Source organism: Bos taurus, chromosome 16 (genome assembly GCF_002263795.3).
Source record: "Bos taurus isolate L1 Dominette 01449 registration number 42190680 breed Hereford chromosome 16, ARS-UCD2.0, whole genome shotgun sequence".
NCBI lineage: Eukaryota > Metazoa > Chordata > Mammalia > Artiodactyla > Bovidae > Bos > Bos taurus.
The window spans coordinates 2252898-2275434 of record NC_037343.1 but is presented as its reverse complement, the minus strand read 5'-3'; the positions used below and the strand labels follow the sequence as shown (position 1 = coordinate 2275434).

General features: G+C 41.8%; 1 protein-coding gene and 1 long non-coding RNA gene across 8 annotated transcripts in view; one reads left to right on the top strand and one right to left on the bottom strand.

Annotated features, from left to right (window-relative positions):
- The window catches only part of MDM4 (MDM4 regulator of p53), a 51928-nt gene extending 29865 nt beyond the window's left edge, over positions 1-22063 (bottom strand). For 3 of the 7 annotated variants that reach the window (XR_003029597.2, XM_005216669.5, XM_059875367.1), the window contains exon 1: positions 19743-19844. The gene's annotated coding sequence lies outside the window, so the exon portion shown is untranslated. 7 annotated transcript variants of the gene reach the window in all.
- Positions 19807-20807, top strand: LOC132342434 (uncharacterized). Its single transcript, XR_009490804.1, has 2 exons — positions 19807-19893; positions 20625-20807. It is a non-coding gene; the product is annotated as an uncharacterized lncRNA (long non-coding RNA).
- Positions 22064-22537: the final 474 nt, after the last annotated feature.

Below are 22537 nucleotides of genomic sequence, written 5' to 3'. Positions count from 1 at the left end.
CAATATACCCTTGCTGCGGTTCTTCTGATCACTTTCCAGTTGATTCTGCAAAAAACGGAAGAACATAATTAAGAGTAAAAACCATCTATACTTCCCTCAAGTGAAGTCTGCAAGAGAAATCAGTTCAGGCATGTTCCAACCTCTACACTGATGATGATGAGTACACTATTTTAGCTGAAAGTGAAACTTACAATCATTACCTCCCCTGTAGATCACATAGTTCTCTAGTATCGCCTCCTCTTTTGGACAGTGCTCAAGAGCACCCCCTAGGAGACAGATGCAGGGCTGAGGGAATTACCAAGATTAAGTAACAGGGTTAAGATTCCAAGAGCAGGCCTAGGAAAACCTCTGCAACATGTTGAAACATGTCTTGGCAAGAGACCACAGGAAAAGTTAAAGTCAAAATATTCAGTATCAGTTAAAACAGCTTTTAAAATGTGCCAAGCCCGAAGAGTATATAGCAACTGAATACCTATAAAATGGGTTAAACCAAGCTGGACATACAACATCAAAGGAGAGATACAGGAATTGAAATAAAAGTAAGGTTTAATTATTTTTCACCTTTTATCTCTTGTCCTTTAAAACAAAACAAAACAAAAACCCTACAGGGGTTTCCCTGATGGTCCAGTGGTTAAGAATCCAGCTTGCAATCCAGGGAACACTGGTTCAATTTCCGGTCAAGGAAGATCCCACGTGCCACAGAGCAACCAAGCCCATGCACAACAACGACCGAGCCCGCGCTGCAACTACTTACAGCCTGCAGGCCTAGAGCCCATGACAAGAGAAGCCACCACACACCGGACAAAGGGCCACTCCCACCTGCCCCAACTGGAGAAAGCCTGCATGCAGCAACCAAGACCTACCACAGTCAAAATTAAATAGATCTCTATTAAAAAAAAAAACTAGAGAAAGAAAAAAATTTTAAATAAACTTGTGTTTACCCTCAGAACTTTTTCTAGTAAAAAGCTGATAAAAGTCAGCGAAATTTATAAATAAAATAAAATCAACAGAGTCCGGCTTGCAGGTAACAAGACTCCTCACTCTTCTGACAAGACTTATTAAAGACAACAAAGTATAAATTCAACCCTCAGGACTTCCCTGGTGGTCCAGAGGTTAAGAACCTGCCTTCCAACACAGGGGACACAGGTTTGATCCCAGGTCAGGGAACTAAGATCCCTCACGCTGTGGGGCTCTGGAGCCCAGCCACCACAAGCCTGCGCATCGCAACAAAGAGCCCACGACACATTCGAAGACTCTACAACTAAGATCCAATGCAGTCAAAACTAAATATTTTTTTAGTGCTATCCTAAATTATTTAAATTCAACCCTCTATCAGCTTCCCTTGTTATAAAATGGAAGTCAAACGGTACATAACTTGTCATTTTAAAGCAGCTAGTTTTTTTTTCTTAATGAATTTATGGCTGCGCTGGCTCTCCATTGTTGCTCGAGGGCTCTCTAGTTGGAGTGTGAGGGCTTCTCTTGTTGCAGGGCACAGGCTCCAGGGCACACAGGTCTCAGCAGCTGCGGTGTGTGGGCTCAGTAGTTGTGGCACCATGGTCTTAGCTGTCCTCGAACATGTGGGATTTTCCTGGACCAGGGATCAAGCCAGTGTTCCTGCACTGTAAGGCAGGCTTGTAACCTATGGACTACCAGGGAAGCCCTAAAACAGCTAGTTTTTAAGTGGCATTTCAAAGCTATTAAAAAAAAAAACCCTCATCTCCCTGAACCTACTAGTCCTAGTCTCCAATGGCCGCACTTACGCAGGTCAGGGACCTGGAAGCTATCCGTGATTCCTTTTTTCTCTCACCCTTCACAAATCGGAAGGTGTATCTTCAAAATAAAACGTGTCACTACTTCCATTATTACTATATTAAGAAAGCCTTCCTCAGCGATCAATGCAAAGAAATAGAGGAAAACAACAGAATAGGAAAGACTAGAGATCTTTTCAAGGAGATTAAAGATACCAGGGAACATTTCATGCAAAGATGGGCTCGATAAAGGACAGAAATGGTATGGACTTAACGGAAGCAGAAGATATTAAGAGGTGGCAAGAATACACAGAAGAACTGTACAAAAAAGATCCTCATGATGAAGATAATCATGATGATGTGATCACTGACCTAGAGCCAGACATCCTGGAATGTGAAGTCAAGTGGGCCTTAGAAAGCATCACTACAAAGAAAGCTAGTGGAGGTGATGGAATTCCAGTGGAGCTATTTCAAATCCTGAAAGATGATGCTGTGAAAGTGCTGCACTCAATATGCCAGCAAATTTGGAAAACTCAGCAGTGGCCACAGGACTGGAAAAGGTCAGTTTTCATTCCAATCCCAAAGAAAGGCAATGCCAAAGAATGCTCAAACTACCGCACAATTGCACTCATCTCACCTGCTAGTAAAGTAACGCTCAAAATTCTCCAAGCCAGGCTTCAGCAATACGTGAACCGTGAACTTCCTGATGTTCAAGCTGGTTTTAGAAAAGGCAGAGGAACCAGAGATCAAATTGCCAACATCCGCTGGATCATGGAAAAAGCAAGAGAATTCCAGAAAAACATCTATTTCTGCTTTATTGACTATGCCAAAGCCTTTGACTGTATGGATCACAATAAACTGTGGAAAATTCTGAAAGAGATGGGAATACCAGACCACCTGACCTGTCTCTTGAGAAATCTGTATGCAGGTCAGGAAGCAACAGTTAGAACTGGACATGGAACAACAGACTGGTTCCAAATAGGAAAAGGAGTACGTCAAGGCTGTATATTGTCACCCTGCTTATTTAACTTCTATGCAGAGTACATCATGAGAAACGCTGGGCTGGAAGAAACACAAGCTGGAATCAAGATTGCCAGGAGAAATATCAATAACCTCAGATGTGCAGATGACACCACCCTTATGGCAGAAAGGGAAGAGGAACTAAAAAGCCTCTTGATGAAAGTGAAAAGAGGAGAGTGAAAATGTTGGCTTAAAGCTCAACATTCAGAAAACGAAGATCATGGCATCCGGTCCCATCACTTCATGGGAAATAGATAGGGAAACAGTGGAAACAGTGTCAGATTTTATTTTTTGGGGCTCCAAAATCACTGCAGATGGTGACTACAGTCATGAAATTAAAAGACGCTTACTCCTTGGAAGGAAAGTTATGACCAACCTAGATAGCATATTCAAAAGCAGAGACATTACTTTGCCAACAAAGGTCCGTCTAGTCAGGGCTATGGTTTTTCCTGTGGTCACGTATGGATGTGAGAATTGGACTGTGAAGAAGGCTGAGCGCCGAGGAATTGATGCTTTTGAACTGTGGTGTTGGAGAAGACTCTTGAGAGTCCCTTGGACTGCAAGGAGATCCAACCAGTCCTTTCTGAAGGAGATCAGCCCAGGGATTTCTTTGGAGGGAATGATGCTGAAGCTGAAACTCCAGTACTTTGGCCACCTCATGCGAAGAGCTGACTCATTGGAAAAGACTCTGATGCTGGGAGGGATTGGGGGCAGGAGAAGGGGACGACAGAGGATGAGATGGCTGGATGGCATCGCTGACTCGATGGACGTGAGTCTGGGTGAACTCCAGGAGATGGTGATGGACAGGGAGGCCTGGCGTGCTGCGATTCATGGGGTCGCAAACAGTCGGACACGACTGAGGGACTGAACTGAACCAAACTGCCCATCTCTGAACTGCCTTAGTTCCTAAAGGTTTCCTTGCTCCACCCTTGCCCCTCTGGCTCCTAAACCTGTTCCTTTTGTCTCTGCTTAAATGTCAGTTTATCATTGAGGCCTTCTAAAGACAATACATTTTTGAAACTGCAACTCCCAACCTCCCAGTATTCCCTATCTCCTTCCCTGATTTATTCCTCTCTTCTTCACTGTCCTTGTTATCAACCTATTATATAGTTTAATTTTTATCATGTAAGACATAAGCTCTAAGTGGGAAGGAATGTATACTTATTTGTTCACTAATATATCCCCAGTGCCTAAATTGTCAATTATATACACAGTAGAACAGGATGGTGAATATAAATATTAGTAATAGTTTGGATGGTTTCCAAAAATGGCCCCCAATGAACCACATCTCCCCACTGGCTATCCTACTGGAGACCACACAGAAAGGCCCTGACCCACTTTTACCTGATTATTTAAATAATTCAATAAACATCCACAAACTGTGACTGACAACAATCTACATTTAACCATAAGGTTCTCTCCTACCATCCCCTGCCTCCTCCAAACAATCATTCTGAATCCTGTTTCGATTTTCTCCTTTCTTTTTAAGCACTTCACTGCATCAAAATGGAATCCTAAAAAAATACATATTTTTAGTTTGGTTGCTTTCAACTTACAAAAAAGAAGTACATTATATGTAATTCCAGGAATTTTCCCAAACAGGTATGTGTTTGGTATATAGTTAGTTACCTGATCACTAATGATGTTATCTCCACATATTTATCAGCCATGTATATTTCCTCTTTTGTGAAATGTTCTTTTATACACTTTTCTAATTGATTTTTTGTCAATCAATTTGCAATAGTTCTTTGTATATTTTTAATATCAACCCTTTGTCAATATAATGTCCTGCAAATATCTTCTCCTGATTTTAATGTCCTTTCCATTTTCTAGGTGGGAAAAAAACTTTTATGGGCAAAAACTTAATTTTAATGAACTCAAATTTATATTTATCAATATTCTCTTTTTTAGTCAATGGTCTCTGCCTCTTCAAGGTCTCATTTTCACCAACATATGGATGGCCATTTTTTTTCCTGTTCTATCTGCTGAATACTTTCTTGACTGACAGCCACCTTTGTTATGTAGCAACACATACTGGTGTTCACAAGTTCTCTATTCTAGCCTGCTAGATGATCTTTCTGTCTATACAACTCCACATCTAATCCTTACATCTAATCATGAGTCTTGTTATCCTACAGGGCAAGTCCCCAGCCACTCCTTTTTAGAAGTGACAAGCTATTCTTGGCCCTTAACTCTTCCATACAAAATTTAGCATCATCAAGCTCCATGAAAATCCCTGCTCAAATTGTTTTCCAATCATTAACATGACATATTCCTATATTTATTAAGGTTTTATTTAATATCTATTAAGTCTTCAACTTTCCCTTTAGAGGTCTAGCATATTTGTTTTAAGCTGATTTCTTAAGTTGATATTCTTATACTACTGTGATGCCTTCTCGTTCACTGTTTTTAGTGGGTTTTAAATATATACAGAAATAAAAATGACTTTCAGCAAACATATCCAGTCACCTTGCTAAACTCATAATTTTGTCTATAGATCCTTCTGTTTTCTATGTAAATGACCATATCACCTGCGGATAAAAATTTCATTCCCTCCTTTTCAATTCTGTGCCTCTAATTTCTTCTGCTTGTCTTACATTACTGCTTAGGACTGTCAATACAATATTGAATACACGCATTGGATCAAGCATCTCTGTCTCTCATTTTAAAGGGAGTGTTTCTAATGCTTACCTATATAGCATGTTTTCTCTATTTTTTTCTAATAGTTATACCTTACTGGCTTCAGAGGGTTCCTTTTCTTCCTCATTGAATCAAGATTGCTGGGAGAAATATCAATAACCTCAGATATGCAGATGATGACAGAAAGTGAAGAGCAATTGAACAACTGCTTGATGAAAGTTAACGAGGAGAGGGGAAAAACCTGGCTTAAAACACAACATTAAAAAAACTAAGATAAAAAAAATAAATAAAATAAAAAAATAAAAAAACTAAGATCATGGCATCTGGTCCCATCACTTCATGGCAAACTGATGGGGAAACAATAGACACAGTGACACACTTCATTTTCTTGGGCTCCAAAATCACTGCAGATTGTGACTGCAGCCATGAAGTTAAAAGACGCTTGCTCCCTGGAAGAAAAGCTATGACTAACCTAGATAGCATATTCAAAAGCAGAGACATTACTTTGCCAACAAAGGTCCATCTAGTCAAAGCTGTTTTTTCCCTGTACTCATGGACAAATGTGAGAGTGGGACCATAAAGAAAGCTAAGTGTGGAAGATGTTTTTGAACTGTGATGTTGTAGAAGACTCTTGAGAGTCCTCTGGACTGCAAGGAGATTCAACCAGTCCATTCTAAAGGAAATCAGGCCTGAATATTCATTGGAAGGACTGATGCTAAAGCTGAAGCTCCAATACTCTGGTCACTTGATGCAAAGAACTGATCATTAGAAGAGAGTCTGATGCTGGGCAAGATCGAAAGCAGAAAGAGACGACAGAGGCTGAGATGGTTGGATGGCATCACCAACTCAATGGATATAAGTTTGAGCCAGCTCCAGTGATGGACAGGGAAGCTTGGCATGCTGCAGTCCATGGGGTTGCAGAGAGTCGGACATGACTGAGCAACTGGACCGAAGAATATATCAAGGACAAACATGCTACTATATACAAAACGGATAATCAACAAGAACCTACATATAACCATACTCAGTATTTTGTAATTACCCGTGAGGGAAAGGAATTTGAAAAAGAATGTGTGTGTGTGTGTGTGTGTATCTATCTATATTTATATATATATGTAAAACTGAATCACTGTGTTGGATAACTGAAACATGACATTGTAAATCAACTATACTTCATTAAAATTTTTTAAAAAAATGTATCACAGAAGAGTGACTTAGAAAATGCTTTTTCTTTACCTATTGAAATGATCATAATTTTTTTCATCTTTTATTAATGTGATAAAATTTTGAATTTATGGATTTTCTAATATTAAATTCCTGCTCATCTGAGATAAATCCAACTTGGTTTTGGATATTATTCTTTTTGTGTGCTATTGGCTTTGATTCCCTAATACTTTGGACAGGTTATAAAGTCTCTATGTAATAAATCTGTTTCCCACTGTCAAGTTTCTGTCTTATTTGAATGTCAGGGTTAGCTGGCCTAACAGAATAAATTGTTTAGTCACTATTTGTCTACAGTCTAGAAAAATAATTCTACAAAACTCGGATGTTCTAGTCTTTGAAAGCCTCACCTACAAAACTTATAAAACCCAGTATTTCCTTTCTGGGAAAACTTCTAATCGCTGCTTGAGCTTAATAAATATTATTCAGGCTTTTTTCTTCTTCCATTGTCTAAATCTTCAAAATTGATGGCATACAGTTGACAGTATTCTTTTAACCTTTATTCAGTGTACAGATGCATCCTTCTTTCCATTTGTGATAGTTTACTATATCTTATTACCTCTCCAACTTAAAAAATTTTATCGTTATTTCCTGATATCATAAATTAGACACTGTGTTGTTGTTCAGTCACTAAGTTGTCTCTAACTCTTTGTAACCTCATGAACCGCAGCATGACAGGCTTCCCTGTCCTTCACCGTCTCCTGGAGCTTGCTCAAACTCATGTCCATTGAGTCAGTGATGCCATCCAACCATCTCATCCTCTGTCATCCCCTTCCCAGCATCAGGGTCTTTTCCCATGAGTTGGCTCTTCACATCACGGGACCAAAGTAATGGACCTTCAGCTTCAGCACCAATGAATATTCAGGGTTGATTTCCTTTAGGATTGACTGGTTTGATCTCCTTGCTGTCCAAGGGAGTCTCAAGAGTCTTCTCCAGCACCACAGTTCAGAAGCATCAATTCTTCAGCACTCAATCATTCGTCCATGACTACTGAAAGACCATAGATAGCCTTGAGTATACGGACCTTTGTTGGCAAGGTAATGTGTCTGCTTTTTAACACACTGTCTAGGTTTGACCTACAATTAAGGGACAAAATGAAATCTCTCACCATGATGGTGAATTTGTCCACTGATCCCAGGGTAGTTCTACCAATTTCACTTCATCTACTGGAAGAACTTTTTAAAAACTATTTACTTTACTTTTTGGGCCACACTGTGTCTTCTGTGCTGTGCATGGGCTTTCTCTTCTTTGTTGCGATGCCCATTTCTCTTCTCACTGCAGTGGCTTCTCTTGTCGCAGAGCACAGGCTCTAGGCGTGCAGGCTTCAGCAGTTGCAGCTCTCGGGCTCTAGAGCATGGGCTCAGCAGTTCTGGTGCACATGTTTAGTTGCCCTGCCGCATGTGGAAACTTCTAGGACCTGGGGTTGAGCCCAGGTCCCCTGCATTGGCAAGCAGATTCTTAAAGCACTGGATCACCAGCAAAGTCCTATTGTAAGTATTTTTAACCTGGACCTCTCATATTTACCACTCCAAGAAACCTTTCCATCCAGGGACTTTGTTTTCCCTTTGTAATTTTAAGAGAGCTATTTTTCCATTATTTCTTCAGTACTTCCTCCATTTCGTTTTTTTTTTCTCTGCTGCTAAGTCACGTCAGTCGTGTCCGACTCTGTGCGACCTCACAGATGGCAGCCCACTAGGCTCCTCCGTCCCAGGCAAGAGTACTGGAGTGGACTGCCATTGCCTTCTTTTTTCCTCTAAGAGGCCTATTATTCAGATGTATCTCTATACCTATTCTCCTTATCTTTTAGCTTTTCATTTATATATATATATATATATATATATATATATATACACACACACATATTTGTCTTTTTCCCCTTTGTTCTGGGATATTTCCTCACTCTAGAATTCTAATTCGTCCAACTGTATCCATTGCATTATTTCACCCATTTGATGCGCTGTTCAATGTTTCAACCACTGTATTTTTAAGCCTGCTATTGCTGCTTGGTTCTCTCAGCCTCTGCTTATTCTTGTTTCAAGTTGCTAATATCATCCCTCTTTCTTTCAGAATGATTATCTAACTTTAAACCCTTGATCTATCTCTTCTATTATTTCTGTTCCAAGAAGCCTATACATTGTCCTCCTCTTGAAATACCTGTGCTCTTCAACATTCTGTTCTTTTTCCATAGAGGACAGAAGCTATTCTAATAGGTGAAGCAATACAGAGAAGACCAAATTCCACTCGATATCGGTCACAGTAAGCTGAGTAAGGAAAGAAATAAGCACTAAAGCAGGAAATCCCAAGCACCAGAAAACCACAATTACTCTCCACCCCATACAATCACTGCTCAACTAAGGATTCATCTTTTGTTCCCCAGAGAGATACAGCATTATGATAAGGATTTGGGGAGACCTAAGGATTAAGCACTGCTGTTAATTAAGCTAGTGGATGCAATGGAATTCCAGTACAGCTATTCAAAATCCTAAAGGATAATGCCATCACGGTGCTGCATTCAATACATCAGCAAATCTGGAAGACTCAGCAGTGGCCACTGGACTGGAAATGGTCAATCCTCATCCCAATTCCCAAGGGTAGTACTAAAGAATGGCTAACCATCAGACAAGTACACTCATCTCCTGTGCTAGTAAAGTCATACTTAATATCTTGCATGCTAGGCTTCAGCATTATGCGAACCAAGAACTTCCAGATGTCCAAGCTGGGTTTAGAAAAGGAAGAGGAACCAGAGATCAAATTGCCAACATTCGCTGGATCATAAGAGAAAGCAAGGGAATTCCAGAAAAACATCTACCTCTGTTTCATCAACTACAGTAAAGCCTTTGACTGTGTGGATTGTAACAAACTGTGGAAAACTCTTAAAGAGATTGGAATACCAGAGCATTTTACCTGTCTCCTGAGAAACCTGTATGAGAGTCAAGAAGTAACAGAACCCATTATGGAACAACTGATTGGTTCAAGATTGAGAAGGGAGTACAACAGGGCTGTCTGCTGTCATTCTATTTGTTTAACCTATATGCTGAGCACATCATGAGAAATGCCAGGCTGGAAGAGTTACAAGCTGGGATCAAGATAGGCAGGAGAAACAAAAACCACCTCAGATATGCAGATGACACCACTCTAGTGGCAGAAAGTGAAGAGACACTAAAGAACCTCTTGATGAGGGTGAAGGAGGAGAGTGAAAGAGCCAGCTTAAAACTAAATATTAAAAAAACTAAGATCATGACGTCTGGCCCCATAACTTTATGGCAAATAGAAGGGAAAAGGTGGAAGTAGTGACAGATTTTCTCTTCTTGGGCTCCAAAATCACTGCAGATGGTGACTGCAGCCATGAAATGCGAAGACGATAAAGCTATGACAAACCTAGAGAGTGTGTCGAAAAGCAGAGACATTACTCTGCCGACAAACGTCCACACAGTCAAGGCTGTGGTCTTCCCAGTGGTCGTGTACAGTTGTGAGAGCTGGACTGTAAAGAAGGCAGAATGCCAAAGATTGATGCCTTTGAACTGTGGTGCTGGAGAAGACTCCTGAGAGTCCCCTGGACAGCAAGATCAAACCAGTCAATCTTAAGGGAAATCAACCCTAAATATTCATTGGAAGGACTGACGCTGAAACTAAAGCTCCAATATTTTGGTGATCTGATGCAAAGAGCTGGCTCACTGGAAAAGTCCCTCATGCTGGGAAAGATTGAGGGCAGGAGGAGAAGAGGGCATCAGAGCATGAGATGGCTGGATGGTATCACTGATGCAATGGACATGCACTTGGGCAAACTTTGTGAGATGGTGAGGGACAGGGAGGCTTGGCGTATTGCAGTCTATGGGGTTGCAAAGGGTTAGATAGGACTGGGCAACTGAACAACAAGAAATAAGGAGGTAAAGGACAGAGAATGGACTATCTAAAGTCAGCCATCACTTTTTTTTTTTTCTCAACCCCTCCTCCCAAGTATAGACTTCTGTTATGCCCTGATTTACTTCTGAGGAGAGCTAGACCAGAGCTGATTCACACCAAGTGTGGAAAAAGGTAATTCCAAGGTAATGAGGCAGGGAAGAAACTAGGGCATTCCAGTAGCTCTCTTCTCCCCTGATTTTGTTCCTACAGCCACGCCTGGCTGAATCCTGTCTAAGGCCAAACACCCAGCCACCCCCCACCCCCACCTGCCCAGCAATTCAAAAAAGCCCACATCACCCACTTGTTTCTCAGTCTTTTCCTTTTATAGTGTCTCTAGAGATAACTTGGGAGAATGGAGTCAGCAGTCATGCTAGTCCAGCAACTTAGCAGGAACAGGACCTGAAGAATCTAAGCCTCAATAAGGGTTTAACATCTGGCAGAAAGTGTGCCATTAAAAAGATACTGGAGAGGGAGACGGCGGAGGGTTCAGGAGGGACAGGACATATGGTAGATTTGTAGAGCAACTGTCCTCTAATGATTGTATTTTGTTCTATGTCTCAATATTGCACAGTTATATCTTCAATAATTATTATTCAAAAAAAGAACCAAAACAAAACTGGAGTTTACAAAGTACTTAGATCCATAACAGCATGTAACAGTTGATTATGAAATCTCATTATCTATCACTTCCTATTATTTTGCTTTTACTACATATTGTTTGTCATACATGAGTTAACTGAAATCATGAATTATAACAGAGCCTCAGTAAAAAAAAAAAAAAAAGATACTGATTTAAGGGCCAGAGTAGTTCTGAGCAGGAGAAATTACTTTTGACTACACAGAGGAGGAATGAGAGGGAATAGACAGCAGTGGAAGGATATTTAAATGGGAGAATACTGGAAAGAATAGGACAGAAAATACCTTGAGCAATGGCACTACTCAAGGACATATATGAGAAATGAATTCAGCTGATGGGCTTTGAACCTAAATCAGGATCTTCTTCCTTTCCCACCTGGAATCTCTTTTGAGTGCAACAGAGTTAGGTACGTTACTCACTCCTTAAAAGAGAAAACTGAGGCTTAAATAAGTCAAATAACTTGTCCAAGATTAAAGCTTATCCTTTTACATTCAGTTTCTCAAAACAGGGGCTTCCCTTGCGGCTCAGCTGATAAAGAAGCCGCCTGCAATGCAGGAGACCTGGGTTTGATCCCTGGGTTGGGAAGATCCCCTGGATACGGGAAAGGCCTGGAGAATTCCATGGACTGTATAGTCCATGGGGTGGCAAAAAGTCAGAAAGTGAGTGACTTTCACTTTCACTTCTCAAAATAGAAAGTTCAGTCATCATCTTGCTCTCGCCCTCTTTCTCCATTATCACATCAAACTTTATGGATTTTGACTCCTAAAAATCTTTTAAAACCACCCCTTCTCTTCATTTTCATGACCAATTCCTCACATCAAAAAATATTACTTCTTGCCTGTGTCACTGCAGTAGATTCGTAACTGTCTCTAACCCCACTTCAATTCAAACTCCACACTACAGCCAGAGGATTAAAAAAACAAACAACCCTACCCTGCCAGCCCCTACTCCACTGCTTGGTACTGTTTAAAGACAGCACCTTTCCTCTTTGCAGCCTGCACTGCTCTACCCTACACTGCATGCACCTTGTCCACACTGATCTTTTCTGTTTCTAAAACAGGGCCTTTGCACACATTGTCCCTGCATTTTGAACACTGAGTTCTGTACCAGACTGACTCATCCTAAAATTTCCAGTCTCTGGGTTAAATGTCCTCTTCTCAAAAATCATTTACGTGAAAGGTTGGGGGAAGGGGAAACTTAAACACACTGAGCAGGCTTACGGCACTTGACCCATTGACCAAACTCATCTCTAAAAGGGAGAGGCATTCACACATCACGCGCTTTCTGTGTGAAGCAAAGGAAAGCAGCCAGTACTTCCTATGACGCTTCCTTGACCTCCCGGCCTCAAGTCCAAATCTAATCAAGCCTCTAGGTCTAACTACTACTTATTTGTAGTGGGAAAAAAATTGAGGATAGAAGAAACAACATTAAAAGCAGGCAATCAGCCAAATCCAGAATGTAGGAAATTCTACAGCACCTTCGGTTACTGCTTAAGTGGAAGACTGTTCACAGAGACTTAAAAAACATTACCCTAATACAAGAGATGGACCTTGTTCAAGTCTTGGTTCAAAAAAGCCATCTGCAAAAGTGTCATTTTTTCCTACACAATCAAGAAATTCTGCATTATGTACTAGGTTTTAGATACTACTAAGAAGCTGTTGATGGTAGTCAAAAGGCACTGTGGTAACTTTCTAAAAGCTGCTTATTGCCAAATTCAGACTTAAATTGAAGAAATTAGGGAAAACCACATTCAGGTATGACCTAAATCAAATCCCTTATGATTATACAGTGGAAGAAACAGATTTAAGGGCCTAAATCTGATAGAGTGCCTGATGAACTATGGAATGAGGTTCGTGACATTGTACAGGAGACAGGGATCAAGACCATCCCCATGGAAAAGAAATGCAAAAAAGCAAAGTGGCTGTCTGGGGAGGGCTTACAAATAGCTGTGAAAAGAACAGAAGCGAAAAGCAAAGGAGAACAGGAAAGATATAAGCATCTGAATGCAGAGTTCCAAAGAATAGCAAGAAGAGATAAGAAAGCCTTCCTCAGCGATCAATGCAAAGAAATAGAGGAAAACAACAGAATGGGAAAGACTCAAGATCTCTTCAAAAAGATTAGAGATACCAGGGAACATTTCATGCAGATGGGCTCGATAAAGGACAGAAATGGTATGGACCTAACAGAAGCAGAAGATATTAAGAAGAGGTGGCAAGAATACACAGAACTGTACAAAAAAGATCTTCACGATCCAGATAATCATGATGGTGTGATCACTGACCTAGAGCCAGACATCCTGGAATGTGAAGTCAAGTGGGCCTTAGAAAGCATCACTACGAACAAAGCTAGTGGAGGTGATGGAATTCCAGTGGAGCTATTTCAAATCCTGAAAGATGATGCTGTGAAAGTGCTGCACTCAATATGCCAGCAAATTTGGAAAACTCAGCAGTGGCCACAGGACTGGAAAAGGTCAGTTTTCATTCCAATCCCAAAGAAAGGCAATGCCAAAGAATGCTCAAACTACCGCACAATTGCACTCATCTCACACGCTAGTAAAGTATAATACTCAAAATTCTCCAAGCCAGGCTTCAGCAATACGTGAACCGTGAACTTCCTGATGTTCAAGCTGGTTTTAGAAAAGGCAGAGGAACCAGAGATCAAATTGCCAACATCCGCTGGATCGTGGAAAAAGCAAGAGAGTTCCAGAAAAACATCTATTTCTGCTTTATTGACTATGCCAAAGCCTTTGACTGTGTGGATCACAATAAACTGTGGAAAATTCTGAAAGAGATGGGAATACCAGACCACCTGACCTGCCTCTTGAGAAATCTGTATGCAGGTCAGGAAGCAACAGTTAGAACTGGACATGGAACAACAGACTGGTTCCAAATAGGAAAAGGAGTACGTCAAGGCTGTATATTGTCACCCTGCTTATTTAACTTCTATGCAGAGTACATCATGAGAAACGCTGGGCTGGAAGAAACACAAGCTGGAATCAAGATTGCCAGGAGAAATATCAATAACCTCAGATGTGCAGATGACACCACCCTTATGGCAGAAAGGGAAGAGGAACTAAAAAGCCCCTGATGAAAGTGAAAGTGGAGAGTGAAAAAGTGGGCTTAAAGTTCAACATTTAGAAAACAAAGATCATGGCATCCGGTCCCATCACTTCATGGGAAATAGATGGGGAAACAGTAGAAATAGTGTCAGACTTTATTTTTTTGGGCTCCAAAATCACTGCAGATGGTGACTGCAGCCATGAAATTAAAAGACGCTTACTCCTTGGAAGGAAAGTTATGACCAACCTAGACAGCATATTCAAAAGCAGAGACATTACTTTGCCAACAAAGGTCCGTCTAGTCAGGGCTATGGTTTTTCCAGTGGTCATGTATGGATGTGAGAGTTGGACGGTGAAGAAGGCTGAGTGCTGAAGCATTGATGCTTTTGAACTGTGGTGATGGAGAAGACTCTTGAGAGTCCCTTAGACTGCAAGGAGATCCAACCAGTCCATTCTGAAAGAGATGAGCCCTGGGATTTCTTTGGAAGGAATGATACTAAAGCTGAAACTCCAGTACTCTGGCCACCTCATGCAAAGAGTTGACTCACTGGAAGAGACTCTGATGCTGGGAGGGGTTGGGGGCAGAAGGAGAAGGGGACGACAGAGGATGAGATGGCTGGATGGCATCACCGACTCGATGGACTTGAGTCTGAGTGAACTCCGGGAGTTGGTGATGGACAGGGAGGCCTGGCGTGCTGCGATTCATGGGGTCGCAAAGAGTCGGACACGATTGAGTGACTGAACTGACTAAAGAGGCAAATCTGGCCTTGGAATACAAATTGAAGCAAGGGAATGGCTAATAAGAGTTTTACCCAGAGAACACACTGGTCATAGCAAAACCCTCTTCCAACAACACAAGAGACGATTCTACATATGGACATCACCAGATGTCAATATTGCAATTAGACTGATTACATCCTCTGCAGCTGAAGATGGAGACCCCCTACGTAGTCGACAATAACAAGACCTGGAGCCGACTGTGCTCTGATCATCAGCTCCTTATTGCAAAATTCAACTCAAATTGAAGTAGGGTAAACCACTAGGCCATTCAGGTATCACCTAAATCAAATCCCTTATGATTATATGGTGGAAATGTCGAATAGATTTGAGAGATTAGATCTGGTAGACAGACTGCCTGAAGAACTACGGATGGTGGTTCATACATTGTACAGGAGGTGGTGACCAAAACCTTCCCTAAGAAAAAGAAATGCAAGAAGGTAAAGTGGTTGTCAGAGAAGGTCTTACAAACAGCTGAGAAAAGAAGAGAAGCGAAAGGCAAAGGAGAAAAGGAAAGATTTAACCAACTAAATGTAGAGTTCAGGAAAATATCAAGGGGAGATAAGAAAGCTTTGCTCAGTGATCAATGCAAATAGAGAAAAACAATAGAATGGGAAAGACTAGAGATCTGCTCAAGAAAATTAGAAATGCCAAAGGAACATTTCATGCAAACATGGGCTCAATAAAGGACAGAAATGGTATGGACCTAACAGAAGCAGAAGATATTAAGAAGAGGTGGCAAGAATACACAGAAGAACTGTACAAAAAAGGTTTTAATGACCCAGATAACCATGACGGTGTGGTCACACATCTAGAGCCAGACATCCTGGACTGTGAAGACAAGGGTCTTCACAGCCTTAGGAAGCATCACTATGAACAAAGCTAGTAGAGGTGATGGAATTCCAGCTGAGTTATTTTAAATCCTAAAAGATGATGCTGTTAAAGTGTTGCACTCAATATGCCACCAGATTTGGAAAACTCAGCAGTGGTCACACGACAGGAAGTGATCAGTTTTCATTCCAATCGCAAAGAAAGGCGAGTCCAAAGAATGTTCAAATTACCGTACAATTGCACTCATTTCACATGTGCAAGATTATGCTCAAAATCCTTCAAACTAGGCTTCAACAGTACGTGAACTTCTAGATGTACAGCTGGATTTAGAAAAGATAGAGGAACCAGAGATCAAATTGCTAACACCTACTGGATCACAGAAAAAGCAAGGAAATTCAAAAAAATCATATACTTCTGCTTTATTGACTTTGCTAAAGCCTCTGACTGTGTGGATCACAACAAACTGAAAAATTCTTCAAGAGATGAAAATACCAGACCACCTTATCTTTCTCCTGAAAAACCTGTAAACAGGATAAGAAGCAACAGTTAGAATCCTACACGGAACAATGGACTGGTTCAAAACTGGGGAAGCAGTACGTCAAGGCTGTACACTATCACCTTGCTTATTTAACTTCTAGGCCAAGTACATTATGCAAAATGCCTGGCTTAATGACTCACAAGCTGGAATCAAGATTGCTGGGAGAAATATCAATAACCTCAGATATGCACATAACATCACCCAGTGGCAGAAAGTGAAGAGGAACTAAAGAGCCTCTTGATGAAGGTGAAAGACAGTCGAAAAAGTTGGCTTAAAACTCAACATTAAAAAACTAAGATCACGGCATCTGGTCCCATCACTTCATGGCAAATAGATGGGGAAAAAGAGCGAACAGCGACAGATTATATTTTCATGGGCTCCAAAATCACTGTAGGTGGTGACTGCAGCCATGAAATTAAAAGACGCTTGCTCCTTGGAAGAACAGCTATGACGAACCTGCTGCTGCTGCTGCTGCTGCTAAGTCGCTTCAGTCGTGTCCAACTCTGTGCGACCCCATAGACAGCAGCCCACCAGGCTCCCCCGTCCCTGGGATTCTCCAGGCAAGAATACTGGAGTGGGTTGCCATTTCCTTCTCCAATGACGAACCTAGACAGTATATTAAAAAGCAGAGACGTTACTCTGCCGACAAAGGTCTGTATAGTTAAAGCTATGGTTTTTCCAGTAATCATATACGGATGTGAGAGCTGGACAAGAAAGAAAGCTGAGCACCAAAGCTTCTGAATTGTGGTGCTGGAGATGACTTTTGAGAATCCCTTGGACAGCAAGAAGATCAAACCAGTCAATCTTAAGGAAACCAATCCTGAATATTCATTGGAAGACTGATGCTAAAACTGAAACTTCAATACTTTGGCCCCTGATGCAAAACAGCCAGACTCACTGGAAAAGGCGCTGATGCTGGGAAAGACTGAGGGCAGGAGGAGACTGAGGGCAACAGAAGATGAGATGGTTGGATGGCATCATCGACTCAATGGACATGAGTTTGAGGAAATTTGGGAAATAGTGAAGGACAGGGAATCCCGTCATTCTGTAATTCATGTGGTGGCAACAAGTCAGACATGACTCAGTGACTGAACAACTTAGCAAGAGCTACATCATGACATATTTAAAGGTAAATAAAATGACACAGCTGTGAAACTTTAAAATATTTCACCACAAAGGTGGGAAAAAAGAAAAAGCAATACTGAATTAAAACAGTGGGTTTTATTACCCCATTGAATGGTACACAATAAATGTATGCTGAGTGTGCTCAATCGTGTCTGACTCTGTGCCACCCCACGGACTGTAGCCTGGCAGGCTCCTCTGTCCATGGGATTCTCCAGGCAAGAATACTGAAGTAGGTTGCCATTTCCTGTAAGAAATCACAAAAACCCCATGTGTTTGCCAATTGTAGCTTGAAAAAACTACTCATTTTGGTTTCTAGTCACCTCCTTAGTCAAGGCTTTTCTGACTCCCCAAAGAAGATGATGACACTAAAGCACCTCTATTAAAATACCCACAATACTAATTTTATGTTTTTATGTGTGTCCCCTCCTGGACTGAAATCAGAGTGCAAGAACAGTCTTATACATCTCTCAAGGATAATGGAACAGTGATTTTTACCCTACACTTAGTCCAAGAGACTCTTATATCTGATCTTTGATCTCTACCTTTGAACACAACTATAATTTAAAGACTAACTAAAATAAAAGATTTTTGTCAGAAGTTAGCAAAACTAATCATTGTTATCAATTCTTTGAAGTCCTGAGTGCCTCTACTAAACACTACTGTCTGATTCCCTTTCAGCTAGATACATGAAAAGAATAAAACCAACTTTTTTCTTTAGGGGGAAAAAAAAAAACAACTACCATTCAGATATTGTTTTAGTTCTTACCAGATCTGCTACACACCTAAAAAAGTGAAGAGTGTAGCAAGAATATACTCCAGCACAGTTTGCAAAACAAACAATATGCTTTAGGAAACAACCTAAAAATCCCCTGAAGAAATTCTTGTGCACGATACTCAAGTCCTTAAAAGAAAATATTATATGTACACTTTATGGAAAGCTTTCTCTGATGTTGCTACTGAAAAATTTAAGGTGCAGAATAATAGATACAGAATGACCCCATTGTTGTTTAAAAGTAAGAATACATGTGGAAAAAGTCAGGAAGAACATAATATCCAGCAGTTAAGGGTAGCTAGCTTGAGGAGGGGGCAGGTTAATGGACAGTTCATTTTACACACTTCTGTACTGTGTGGTTTTCTTCAACAACACGCATATAGTATTTTGATTTTTTTAAAAAGCTATAAAATAAAAAGTTGTGATCCTGACTATACTGTGAAACAAAATATTCTTAAGTAAATATTCTAAACGAAATGAACTTTTCGTGGCAGAAATGAATGAGGAGTACGTGCACGCGTGTTAAGTCGCTTCAGTCGTGTCCGACTCTTTGCGACCCCATGGACAGTAGCCCGCCAGGCTCCTCCGTCCACGGGACTCTCCAGGCAAGAGTACTGGAGTGGGTTGCCATGCCCTCCTCCAGGGGATCTTCCCGACCCAGGGATTCAACCTACGACTCCTGCATTGCAGGCGTATTCTTTACCGCTGAACCACCGGGGGAGCCCACGTAAGAGGGAGGAGACCAAATCCAAACTGAGATGTAGTGATACTTAATACCAAAAAGTACCAAGGACCTTCGATACTTGTTTCCCATTCCAACATCCCACGGCACGGAGGAGCTTCCTAGAAGAGCTTCCGAGATGAAGGAAAAGAGCAGCAGCATTTTCTCTGTGTGTCGCTTTATAACAATGGTTTTCAAACTTGGGCGTGTACAAGAACCAACAGGAGAACGCGCTGATTAAAATACACCTTCCCGAGCTCCAGCTCCTGATATTCTGTTAGGGGAAGTATGGGTGTGGCCCCCAAATGAGCAGTCTTCAAACGAGTACTCAAGTGCCTCTGAGACAGATGGTCCGTGGCCCTGAAAATCACTACCATAAAATCTTGAAGACACTGCAGTGTCATTCTCTCCTCCCTTTCCCGCCTTTCCTCCAAAGTGCCTCAGTCATCCCCACACTTTGCGTCCTATCGAGCACCGTCCATCTATCCCGACTTCCGGTCGGTAACCCGCCAGCGGACCTGCGCCTAGTCACTGCACTCCCACCATCGTCCTCGGCGGATTCGCGTCGCGTGGCGCTTACCCCACCAGCCCGGCCTCGCCAGGCGACCTTCCGCACGCCGCCACCCACTCCTCTGGCTTCTCCCGCCGGCCACCCCCTGCCCCGGGCCGCACACCTGGCCGCGTCTCTCCCACCCCCCACCCCCCGCCCCCGGCCTGCCGGCACCTCGCCAACAAAACCCAAAAGCCACACCTCACGGCCGTTCCATGAGTCGCTTTCCGCCGAGCCCAGGGTTGTGGGGGCGTCACTCAACTGTCCCTAAGGTCTTAGCAGCATTTTGAAACGGCGAGTACTGAAGGCGCAACTTCCGGCCTCCCCAACCCATCGCCCACAGGAGCTTCCGGTGAGGCCTCCGGAAATCATAGATGGGCCAGTGGGAGGGCTAGAGAGCAAGAAGGCTGAGCCGGCCCTACCATAGAGGGGATGCCAGTCCGGGGAAAGATAGTAGTAGGGCCTGGACGACTAAGACTTATGAGGTTTCCATTTGAGGAAATCGCAGGGGCTTAATGCTATTTATAAACGTGTCCTGGGAGAGTTAAAAAAAAAAAAACAAAAACAGGGAGGGGAGAAAGCTAAAAGCACCATCAGAGACACCTTTTCAGCTCTTCAGAAAGCTGAAAAGCCAGCCCCTCTGCTTTTCGGTGTTAGATTATTCATTCCTACTCCCCAGACATGGTGGAGCGGCACGCTAGTGTTGACGCTAATTAGGCGAGGATAAGATTAGTACAGACACAGATTACTACAAAATATGTGGTAAATGTTAAAAGAGAAGTGCAGAGGACAATGAGGTGGAGCTTATTTGGATCACATAATCAAGTCGTCTAGCCTACTCTCACAACACACAAGTGCCTTCAACAAACTTCTCAGGCATGCTGTTTGCCGGTGCCAAATGGCAGGACCCCTCCCAATACTTCATTTCGTTTACTGTAGGATGAGTCTAGATAGTCGAGGAATTTTTGAGCTGAAATATGTTATTTTACCACCTCTACTGGTTTTAGTTCTGCACTTTGGAGAAGACTAAGGCTTCATTCTTTCTAACATAAATACTATTTTTCTTTTTTTTTTTTTTTGCAGACAGCTACCATGTCCCATCTCTAACCTTTCGTTTTTCTGCTTGCTGAAAATCCCCTCAGAGCTTTCAATTACTTATCTGCTGTGGCTTCAAGAACCTGTTTGTCCTATTTAAAATGTGCCTCCCGGAACCAGATACACACCTATGCAAAATAAAATGAGGCAATGACCTCTATTTGCACATTGCACCTTGCTCTGCTTCTGGCATCACCTCCGACTTAGGTAGAAATCAGAATTCTGTAAATGAGCTGAAGAATTAATTCCTTTTTCACACTTGCTCCCAGAAGGCTTTTCTAGGTGAACTGTTAACTATTTCTCCTCTCTTTTTCTGCAATTAATTTTAATTTTTAAAAATCCCAAACAGAAATTTGTCTTATATCTTTTAACTAGTACCTGGTTATTTTAGGTCCTTTCCTACTGTCTACTGGACTTTTTGGATTATGATCCTGTTACACAATTCAGTTTAAGGTCCACAAGTATTTGTTGAACACCTACTATGTACCAAGCACCAACCTGCCATGAGCCGCTTTCCGCCGAGCCCAGGATTGTGGGGGCGTCACTCAACTGGAGTGGAGTGACGCCTGGAGTCTGGAGGTGCCGTCAGAATGTCCAGGTAAAGAGAACGTGCTAAGTGCAATGAGAGCTGCAGCTGGCCTTGCCTGGAGAGTCAGGAGGGATTAGCTCTCTCACTTTTGCATATTGTTGATTAACAATTATAATCAAATTATTATAATTATACAAATTATTTTCATTTAAAGCCTTGATAAATATGTTGAGTAGGAAATTATTAAGAATAGAGCTGGGGCTTCCCTGGTGGCTCAGTGGTAAAAGAATGCACCTGCCAATACAGAAAACACAGCTTCAATCCCTGGTCCAGGAAGATCCCACATGCTGCAGAACAACTAAGCCCATGTACCACAACTACTGAGCCTGTGCTCTAGAGCCCACGAGCAGCAAATTCTGAGCCCATGTGCTGCAGCTAATGAAGCCCACCTGCGCTAGAGCCAGTGTCCCACATTAAGAGAAGCCTGTGTGGTGAGGAGGCCGCAGACCACAACTAGAGGATAGCTCCTGTTCTCCACAACTAGAGAAAAAGCCTGAACAGCAGTGAAGACCCAGCACAGCCAAAAATAAGTAAGTTATTTTTTAAAAAGAATAGAGCTTACCCCTCATAGTTGACTCTGGTTCAGGATTCCAGAGTTCCTCTTCCAGAGTTGTTCTTAAACCAATTATCCCACCTAATAGAGGTCAACATTTGGCAACATTTCTCTGACCTTTCCCAAGGAGTCCATAAAAAAATAAATAAATAAATGACTTGCTATAATGAAAACAAATCGTATCTATAGTATTTCTTCTACCAGTCAAGTAAACTTGCCAAAAAAGAAAACAAAATTGGGTTAACAAGATCATAACTGATTCAGTGATCGCCTCTTCCTTCTCTAAGAACTGTGCTCACAAACCATGTATTTGATAAACAGGAAATCTGGGTTTAGTCTAACTATGCTAGAAACCAGAAAGTTCCACAGGTCTTTAGTTTCCCCAATCTGTAATGTAAAAGGAGTGAATTGAATAAATTTTCTAAGGCCTACTGCAGCTTTAAAGGAATTAAAAGCCAATGTTATTGGCCTTTCTGAAAAGCTGTAAGAAACTATTTCAGACATGTAAAAAAGTGTAATGAAGAATATGACTCCTTTCCCCCACAATTCTTCATAAAGAACATTACCTGTACAAAAAAGTCCTGCATGTGGGACTCTCCTGGTGATCCAGGGGCTGACTCTGATCTCTCAGTGCTGGGGCCCTGGATTTGATCCCTGGTTGGGGAACTAGTTCCCACATGCCACAGCTAAGACCCTGTGCAGCCAAATAAATAAATAAAAATAAGTATTTTTAAAAGTTCCCCTTCAGTCTCTTCTCCG